This window comes from Hevea brasiliensis, chromosome 13 (assembly GCF_030052815.1).
Source record: "Hevea brasiliensis isolate MT/VB/25A 57/8 chromosome 13, ASM3005281v1, whole genome shotgun sequence".
NCBI lineage: Eukaryota > Viridiplantae > Streptophyta > Magnoliopsida > Malpighiales > Euphorbiaceae > Hevea > Hevea brasiliensis.
Window position 1 is genome coordinate 16542689 of NC_079505.1, and position 10602 is coordinate 16553290.

The following is a 10602-nucleotide window of genomic DNA, read 5'->3' on the forward strand; positions in this document are numbered from 1 at the left end:
GCCAAAATGACCTAAGCTTTGAAAAAATGACCAAAACCAACAAGTTTGGTGACCAAAATGTGGTATGTGAGTGAAGTTGGAGTTCCCATACCTATTAATCCTTAAAAAGTCAACAATTTGACTTGAATAGTGTAGTGAATAGTAACCCGAAACACAAAAACTTCGAGAACGTCGAATTTAACGCAATAGAGCTAGTTAAAGTGAAGTTAAATTTATTTTTGGACTTATGTTAAGTTATGGTACTGAAACACTATGAAATTGTGTGTTTCAGCTGAAAAAGACTTGGAAGCTCGGAGAGACTGAGTCAAGGCCTAGAGGCGACTCCAGTCAGGTTTGTGCACAATAAATTCTATTTAAGCATTTTACCCTTGAAAAATTGATTTAGCATGCAGTATGAATTTATGAACTTTTGTGTTGCCATCTTGTGATCAAATTGTAACTTTGGAAATTAATTTGATTTTTTGTATGCAATATTTGAATGAAATGTTTGAAATGGATTTTTGATTCACACTTAGCATGACAGTTACTTATTATTCCTCCTCCATTTATGGGGTTGAGATCGATTATTTTCCTCCCTCTCTGGCTTACCAGTTGAGGTTGTAGATCGAATGAGTACTCATTAGCTAGCTAGCCACCTCCCTCATTGATTTCGATTAATGGGGTTGTAGATTGCTTTGTCGTGGTGTACAACACGGCATTGATCGAAAATTTTGTGTCATGGCTTAAGTTGTGTATGATTTTGGCAACACTGTGCTTATGAAATTGTTTGACTAAACTGTGTTTAATATATTATTTGACAAAATGAGTTGTTATGAGCTTTGATATTTGTGAAATGTGATTGTGAAGTATTCAAATTATGTTTCATCAATAAATGATTTATGTATCGCATTTTAAATTTTTATTGTGCACCACTGAGTATGTTTATACTCAGCGATAGTTTAATTTACTGTCGCAGATAAGAGCAAGGAGAAAGCAAAGAGAGTGAGTCATGGATTGACAAGAACTTCTTGATCCCTTTTGTACGGGTATTGTTTTATACCCTTATGGTTATTTTGATGTAAATACTGTAATGTCATAAGTATCAATGTAAATTGAGCAGTTGTAAATAAATTGTAATAATATTTTTTTTTTATTTTCTTCTGTAAATTTAATATTTGTACATATGAATTTACTACTTTATGTTTTGTTAATGAAGATATTAAATATTTTGAGATGAGAAATCTTGATTTGTATTGTGAAATTATTTGAAGTGCCTTGTATTGAGTTGATTTGAGAATTATTGGTGGTTGGGAGTTGTGAAATATTTTTGGAAGTGCTTTTTACAGGTATTTGAAGAACTGGTTTCTCAAAATACAGAGGGAACTCTGTCAAAATTTTTTTTAAATTTGCGGCAAAATTTAAATGGACAAAAATTTTTACTAGTCCTTAAGCTTTGAATAAATGGTTTTTAATTCTCACTAAAATGCTCACCACTTCCAAAATGTAAGAAAATTGTTTTAAAATCCCTTGTAGGGTACTTAATGAGTTATCGGTAGGTGAAGTTCGGTAGTTCATTAAGTATTATACGGGATCATGTTATGCCTTACGGAGGGGTAAGATGTGACACTGATCCTATAAAATCAGACCCTAGAGAGTTATACAAGGTTCTAAAATTCTAGATATATGTTAAATATCTTATTCTAGACCCTTAGGAAATGAAAACTTATTTTGGAACCTTAGAAAAGAAGAGAGAAAAAGTCAGGCAGAACCTACTTCGATTGCTAAAGTCCTGAACTTTAGCTACCGAAGTAGCAGACCTCGAACGACCCTTTTTATCCAGTGCTGACTGCAGTTGCCGAGCCTAAAAATTTTTTAGATTTTTCTGAGAAACTGCATGCTTTGGCTGTCACACCTTACCCCTCTGTAAGGCATAACATGATCCCGTAGAATACCTAATGAACTACCGAACTTCACCTACCGATAACTCATTAAGTACCCTACAAGGGATTTTAAAACAATTTTCTTATCTTTGACAAGTGGTGAGCATTTCAAATAAGTATTTAAAACATTTAGTTGAAATTAAAACTAATTAATATTTTTGGCCATTTTAGTTTTCCGCAAATTTTATAAAAATTTTGACAGAGTTTCCTCTGTATTTTGAGAAAACCGTTCTTCGAATACCTGTAAAAAGCACTTCTAAAAGTTTTTCTCAACCACTACTTCAATTTCAAACTCAATCTCAATCAATTTCTCAAATTCACAAGTTCAATAATTTCTTCAAAATACTGTCCATCAATATCATTTATTCATATTCCATTCAAGATAAACAATTTATATATTCATCATACTAAAATTTACATTCAGGAAGTCCAAACTAAAATTTATTACAACTTTTATACAAACTTTGTACAAGCTGCTCAAGACCCATGTACATGTCCATACATTTATGTGCAATATATACATCAAAAGAAATATTTACGATTAGGGTATAAATTATACCAAGACTTCAAGCCGATGACTTCACACACCTCACAGACTCATCTGCATTCCTCTAATCTCTCAGATCTGCGACAAAGAATAAAGCTATCACGAGTACTAAGACTGATGGTGCACAATATACTAAAATAATCTTTATGCAAAACTTAAAGCACATTCATTCAAAAATTTGACTAAACATGAAAATTAAATATAATCATGCATTGTAAGATTTTACATGTAAACCAAGTTTATTTCAAAGTATCAAAACACATTTCACAAAACCCACAGTTAAATCATGCCATTCGAACAAATAGAATCTCAATAGCCGAGGCTAAGAGAAATCATGTCACAAGGCTAGCTAGCTCAAATATATGGATATCCATTCACATCCTCTTCTACTGGCACACCTCAACACTTCTCCAGAGAAGGAATCAAAATTCGAAACTAATTACCCCCACTAGTCGTGCTAGTGAGGTGTTCAAACATATGGTCATGATACTGTGGTTTCAAAACTTATCTTAACAATTTGCTAAACATTGTCATTTCAAATATACATAATAAGTTTCACAATTTGAATCAAAACATCATAAATAAGGTCACAATACTTTCAACAATTCAAAGCAACAATAATATGCATATTTCATTCATTTAATCAATGAATTTTTTTAAAGCATAGTAATATTGTGCACAAACCTCAAACGAGTCGCTGGCCTTGACTCGACTCCTGGTTCTGTCCAGATTCTTTCCACTGAAACACGAAATTTTCTAATGTTTCAGTACTAAAACTTAAAATAAATCCAAAATAAACTTAACTTCACATTTACCTAGCTCTAACGTGTTAAATTCGACGTTCTCGAAATTTTGTGTTTCGGTTACTATTCACTGCACTATTCAAGTCAAATTATTGACTTTCTAAGGCTTAATAGGTATGGGAACTCCAACTTCACCCACATACCACATTTTGGTCACCAAACTTGTTGGTTTTGGTCATTTGTTTAAAGCTTAGGTACTTTTGGCAAAATTGCCAATTTTCGGTTTGGTTCTCCGGTTGCACTATTCCATTGGTCGATCTACTGTTGGAATTTGACAAAACTTCCTTCATAGAAAATGTTCCTTATTGTCTTAAGTGTATTCTCATTTTTAGATCACCTCAATCGGAGTTTTGTAGCTCAAGTTATGGCCAAAATAAGTTTATCGCTCACGCAATCGCTCATACCGCAATTTAGGTGTCGGCAGATTTTTGGTCCAACTTTGGTCAATTGTTTGATCAAGTTAAGTTCATAATTTAGTCTCACTTTCTTCATATGAAATGTTGTACTATGTCTTAGGTTTCCATCGGTTCAAGAATCGCCTAAATCCGAGTTTTCTAGAGAGAGTTATAGCCATCCAAACATTGCTGCTCAATGAAAATTCTGCAGAATCTCAGTACAGTAATTTAATTTTGCTCAATGATTTTGAAAGGGTTAATGGCCTAATTTGGGTTGGTGTTCTTCATGAAAGTTTTAGATCTATATCATATCTAATTGCTGGTAAAATTTCAGGTCAATTTGACCTACCTAGCTCGAGTTATGACCAAATGAACAGTTACTGTTCATTTGGTCGATTTAGTGCGATGGCAGCCTGCTATCAACTCACTTTGGTCAATTGTTTCACCAAGTTTTGGTCAGTTTTTGGCAATGGTTCCTTAATGAAAATTGTGCTCTTTATGTCTATTTTCATCTCCAATTGGTGGCATATCAATTGGACTTGTAAAATTTGAGTTTTGGTCCTTCAAAGTGGGTTTGGTCATCTCACAGCAGCATGACCATTTACCTCCGAATTTAGTTTTCATTCCTATCATTCCCACACAAGTTATTTGGTCATAATTGACCATTATTTCATTTCACAATAGGTTAAACATGCCATTTATGCATTTCTCCAAATTTTGGTTCATAAACCCTAGCATTGAAACCCTAACTCACTCATTCAATCACAATTGGTGCATTTCCATCTTAACACCATACTAATGTAAGTTTATTAACATCTTTAATTCCCTTTAAACACATCAAACCATACCAATCATACACCCATCAACCAAGCCAAAATTTCAGTTTAGTCCTTCTCCCATGATTTTATTTCATTTCAAGTTTATTTACAAGCTCTTGATGCCACACTAACACTAATTAAACAATAAAAATTGAAGTTTATAGTACTATACCTTGAGCAGAATTTTCTTCCTCCTTTTCTTCAAATTTTTTTCTTTCTTTTCCTTGAATCTTCTTTCTTAGTTGCCCAAACAAGGTCTACTTATGGTAGAACAATTTTGTATGGTTGGATTTTAGTTTTTCAAGCTCAAAAATGAGCTTTCATGGTGGTTTTGTGAGTGAGTGAAGAGAGTGACGTTTTGAGAAGATGAAGATGACTTTTTGTTGTTAATTTTTTTCTTTTCTTAATTTATTTTAGTTGATGGAAGACCACAAAATCCCATTTAATAAATAACTTAATTAATTTCTTATTGACATCATTCATGATGTCATCATCTTTAACTTTTCTATCTTCTTCTTCTTTTTTTTTTCTTTTTTTTTTCTATTAGTTTTTTAATTTAATTCTCGATTCCGAAATTTTCTTTTCTCCGATTTTATTTGACAGTTAGGTCAGGAGTCAGCTCTTGGGGTCAATTGACCAAATTGCCCCTCGTCGGTTCATCCCGGTTTGCAAATAATCCAATATTTCTTCCGGCTCCCTGACCTAATTATTTGACTGACTTAACAGTTCTTTTTCGTGATTTTCTCTTTTCCACTGTGTCCATAAGGGTCCTAAGGACCGCAGCGTCACTTTTTACGGTTCGAAATTTGAGTTTAAAACGACTTCGCAGTCGTTCCCGAGAAGGTCACTCATCGCTGTGACTCTACTGCTTAACCTCTTATGTTCTGTTTTTCTTATTTGTAGTTAACTAATTAAACATTACTAATTATTTGTGTTTATGACTTTTCATGTTGTCTTAAGTGTGGCTCTAATCTCTTTATTTGTCCGGACCGACACCGGTCACCGGAACAGTGAAATATACCAGGTTATACCAATAGGGGTGTTACATTGGCTATCGAACCTATGGTTTTCGGCAGCCAAACTTGGGAATTTCAAGAATTCCCAAGTTAAAAACTTGCAGAATTCTTCTCCCACCAACACCCAAACTCACTCCAAAGTTCCAAAACTTAAACTAAACACATATAGACATATTTAGGTCCTAAAATAACTTGAAATCATACTTAATACCCACATATATTAATCAAAAACTCAATTCCTATGTTTTTCCTAAATCCAACATAGTATATTTATGGATATCTTCAAATCCATTAAGGGGAACTAGCCATTTAAGGGCCATAATACTTAAATATAACTAACCTAATAACAAAACATATAATTTATATATAAATCACAAAACTCTAATCTTAACATACATAAACTTCTCAAAACCTATCTTAAAAATAACTTTTCATAAAATTGAAGTTATAAAAACCTAATCCCTCATTAACTTTCTTAGATCTACCTATTAGATCAAGAAGAAAAAAATGTTACCTCTTTTCTTAGAGTTTGGAAGTGAGAGAATTAAAGCCCTAAAGCTTGAATCTACTTTTTCAAACTTCTAAATGGAAGAATCCACCTTCAGATCTTGAAAAACCCAAGGAAATCTCTTCAAAGAGCTCCTTGTATGTCCTAGTAGTTGAGAGAAATGAAAGAAGAGAAAAACTCAAGTGTTTTAGCAGAAAAAAAGGGCTTGGGTCCCTTTTATAACTCAAGGTATACCTCAAGGTCGAGAGACTTTTGGCTGCTGGAAGCCTCAGTTTTGGTGGCCGAAGTCTATTCTATCCAAAAAGAGATTTAAGTCGAAAAAAAGACTTCGAGTACTAAAAGTCCATTCTTTGACTAATGAAGTTCCTTTTGCCCAAACACACACTTAAAAGCTTTTCTTTGATCAAAACAATTAAAAGATTTTCATTTTCTTAAAAGCATTTTGAATACTTCAAACACACATATATAAATATATTTTTACATCTTACTGCCATTCTCTTGTTAGTGAATTTTTTTTTTAATTTTCACAAGAATATTCCGTCAAAGACATATATTCTGACATTGAAAAATGGTGAGTATTACATATCCTATTATTCCAAGTGTATCTTGGACTAGAAAAACAAAACTAACATTCCCCTATTGTTCATGAAAGCCCTGAAAAAGATAATTTTGTTCTAGAATTGATGGTCTTCTCCTTTTTTATCTGAGCATCAAGAAAAGTATTAAAATCTCCGAGCAACACCACTCCATTTTTCAGATTCCTCTTATAGCTTGTCAAATGATCAAAATGATCTTATTTCATAAAATCATTAGAATACAAATGTAGAACAATCAAGTGCCATTAATAATCAAATTGCAAATCTAAAATTCAAACATGGATGTAGTGGGAATCATAGTTGATAATATTAATATCAATTGTGCCAAGAGATACATATAGCCTTTGCTAGCCCTCTCGAGTCTGCAAAAAGAAATAAGAAAGACCACATTTTTGCATTATTGTCTTCACCACCTTAGAGTTATTCTTAGTTTCAAATAAGCACACTATATTAAGGGAATGGAATTTATAAATTCCTTTCAAGTGATGGATTGTTAGGGGTACTCCACACCTTAACAATTCCACATTTACATCTTCATTTGGATGGTTGGGGCCACTTCTAGCTAGCTTCCTCCACTGTTTCAATTAGTGTTGCACTAAGATAGGCTTTCTTATTGTTTTTGTCTTCCTCTATATTAATCTTTTGCTTTTCTCTTATCTCTTCTTGGTGCCCAGTCTTAGTTTTAGCTTGTTCAATTCCTTTTGAAACAGGAACATTGGTGGCTGTATCTTTACTAGCTTTTACTTGAGCTCTTCCTTTTATCTTCTAACTCTTCTTAGGCCATACCACGACGTGAAAGTTGTCTTCCTGATTTGGCGGCTCTGAAGGAATCAAAAGCTCTTATTGTTGAAGTCCTCGATTGTTTTTAAATAATTACACTACCATAAGCACTGTTTGGTCTAAGGAGAAATATCTATATGAGCCTAATATATTTTTAAATAAAGATCCTGGGCTTGCTTTTAGTGGTGAGGCTTTCTTGTTATTTATCTATCTCTTTTTTTGGCTAATTGTTGAAGAGGCTTCTTTAGAAAGGCTCATATTAAACATTTGAGCATATGGATCCTCTCCATTAAGCCCACCGATAGCTTTAAAATCTTGATTTTTATATGGGAATCCTGGTCCAAAAGATCAGAGGAGGCTATATTTCTTGTAATTTTGGGGAAATGGAAAAAGAAACATTTAGGTTTCTCATGGTTTTTTCTAAGAAGATTGGCAATGCATGATGGTACTAAAGGAGATGAAGGGCTAATTTTTGAAAATAATCTAGTAGATATGGAAACTTTTAGAAAAAGTTTTATGTGTTGACTCTAATTGTGCTAGTTAAGCCAAGGTATGTTTGAAAAAGATCTAAGATTTGCTCTTTGGAAATCAAATCTAAACAGATCATCAAAGGCTGTCCTCGAGGCAGGCTCGGTTGTCAACATTGCATGAAAGAGGAAAGTTTAGAAAGTCATAATTTCCACTAGTGTTGAGCTGCCAAAAACAAAAACAAGATTGTTGTTTAATGTTGCTAGTTAGTGATAAATTTCTTAACTATTGAAAATTAGGGAGAGTGATGGCTAAAGGTTACTTTTGTTTGGCTTTTTGGTTCATAGTTGTCTCTAGATTGGTAATGGTTATTTTAGTGGGAGGAAATGTTAATTGTTTTGTAATCTGGGGATGGGTAGACTATTTTATGACCTGCACAGATGAAAAAGTAGAACCAATCAAGCTAGGGTTGGGATTCCATGTGAATAGAGAAGGTAATGGTGTTGCTTTTAGTGAGGGACCAAGCTTTGGCTTGGATGTGTCGGTGCATTAGGGATCAGTATCTGTTGCTTCAAAACAGCTCCTACTGAAAATGTCCCATACGACCATAAGTGAAATACACATATGGAAGTCTTTCATATTTTAGATCAACCCACTTGAGATTCCCATTTTGTTTTTGATTCTAAAAGCTTGCCTTGAAGGGTTGATCTACTCGCAAATCCACTCTTAGATGAAGATAGTTGGGAAAACCCTTGATGCCATCTTTTGTAAAATCCACTTCAATAAACTTCCCTAGCATTTCCCTAATCATTCTTGCGTTTGCTGGGTTGAGTTGGTATGGAGGAAACCATGAACTTAAACCCATAATGGAGAATAGGTAAATTAAATCTTTTTAAATGCTTTATTGGGGGCCCATCAAGTGATAGTTGTGTATTGACTGTGGTCGGTTTTCCATGATGTACTTGACATCGACCTCATGTTCAAACATAAATAAGAAAATATTCATCTTCTTTGGTGCTATTCGAATGTCCCCTTCTAGTATTCCAGGATTTTGATAGAGCTACATTAATGGTGCCAACGTGGAAGGTTTTATGAGAATTACTTCCTAACCAAAATGTTTGGATTTTATCTTGTGCCTTTATTAGTGGATGGAGCCAGTTGAAGGATTGTTTCTTCACTATTCAGTTTATAGGCTTTTGTATTGATCATGGTATAGAGATAGTAAATGCTTAGAGAAAAGGAGAGGGGAATAGGTAATGATGGCTATAAGCAATGTGGTTGATGAGAGACTTTAAGATGGTGGAGTAAAGGGAGCAAAGAAGATTATATATCGTAAAGGAAGGACCAGATCCTATAGAACTAGACATTTTGTTGGAGAGGAAAATAGCTTGGGCTGTAGTAGGAATAAGCAATATTCAGTTTAAACCGGAAAATAGTGGCCTTACCAGTTTAATTCAGTAATTCGATTCGGTTTATACGGTAAATCGATTTTGGTTCAATTTTGATTTTCATAGTTTTCGGTTTATTTGGTTTGGTTCAGTTTTGGATTATAAAGTTTTGATAAAATTGAATCCATATATGATTAAGTTTGCATTGTTTTTATTACATTTAAGGTCTTGTGGCTTAGTGATAGAAAGCATTCTAATTGCTCCCATGGCCATCCTTTTTTTCTGCATAGTTTAAACCAAATTAAATCCTCCTCATTCGCTCTAAATGATCTCAGCTGTTCAAATGAGAGTATAAATTCATCATTTCCAAAGAAGCCCTACCCTCATTCTCCTGCATCTTTATGGCTGCCCTTTTCACTTGCTCTTTCCTTCTTTCTTTTATGCAACAAATCATTTCCTCACTTTGTTTCTTATCTTCTTCTATTTTACTCCTTGTTTCTTCTCTCTTCTACTAGTCCTCTCTTACTCAATTTACTTTCAAGTTCAAAGGAAAACTCTAGTCGTCCATTACTTATCTATGCCATTGCCATCTCTCTAGCTCTCTTTTTCTATGCTGAAATTAAAAATCAAATCTCCATTTTACTTCCTTATCCTACCTCATCTAATCCAAACACAACAACTTCTACTTGCTTCTATTCCATCTGCCCATCTCTTCTCTTCATCGAGCGGAGGAGGTGACAGGTCAACATTATTATTGTTGAACACATGCAATATGGTGGATGAGACTTTGATAGATGAGTCCGTATTATTGTTCATGGAGCTCCAATGATTGTAATTAGTTTTTATTTTTTGCTTCTGAGAAATATTGTTGTGCTTGTGAGAAATGTTCAATTTTGCACTCTTCTATTAGTTTTCTTTTACAAATATGCAATATGAAAATATTGAAATATGTACATTTTTTCTTGCAATTTTTATTATTGATTGTTGCGGTTTATATAATAGTGTTAAATTGTTGCTATTGTTTTTGTTAGTTTACTGTATTTTTTATTTTAAGCATTTCTTACTTCTTGACATTTTTGAAGATTACCAATAAATCAAATTGAACCAAATGAATAGGTTTGGTTTGATTTAACTAAGTTTTCTTCTTATATGATTTGGTAATTTATTTAATTTTTAATTTTTTAAATTAAATCAAATCAAACCAAACCAACGGATGCAATAGTCCGTGGACAAAAACCTTAACCACTGCCCTTTTAACTGTTTTTGTAAATTGAATATTATTAATTTCAGTAAATTTGAAAAAAAGTGCACCAAAATGTACGCGTCAACTAAATTTTATAAAATAATAAAAAGAGAAAATAAGA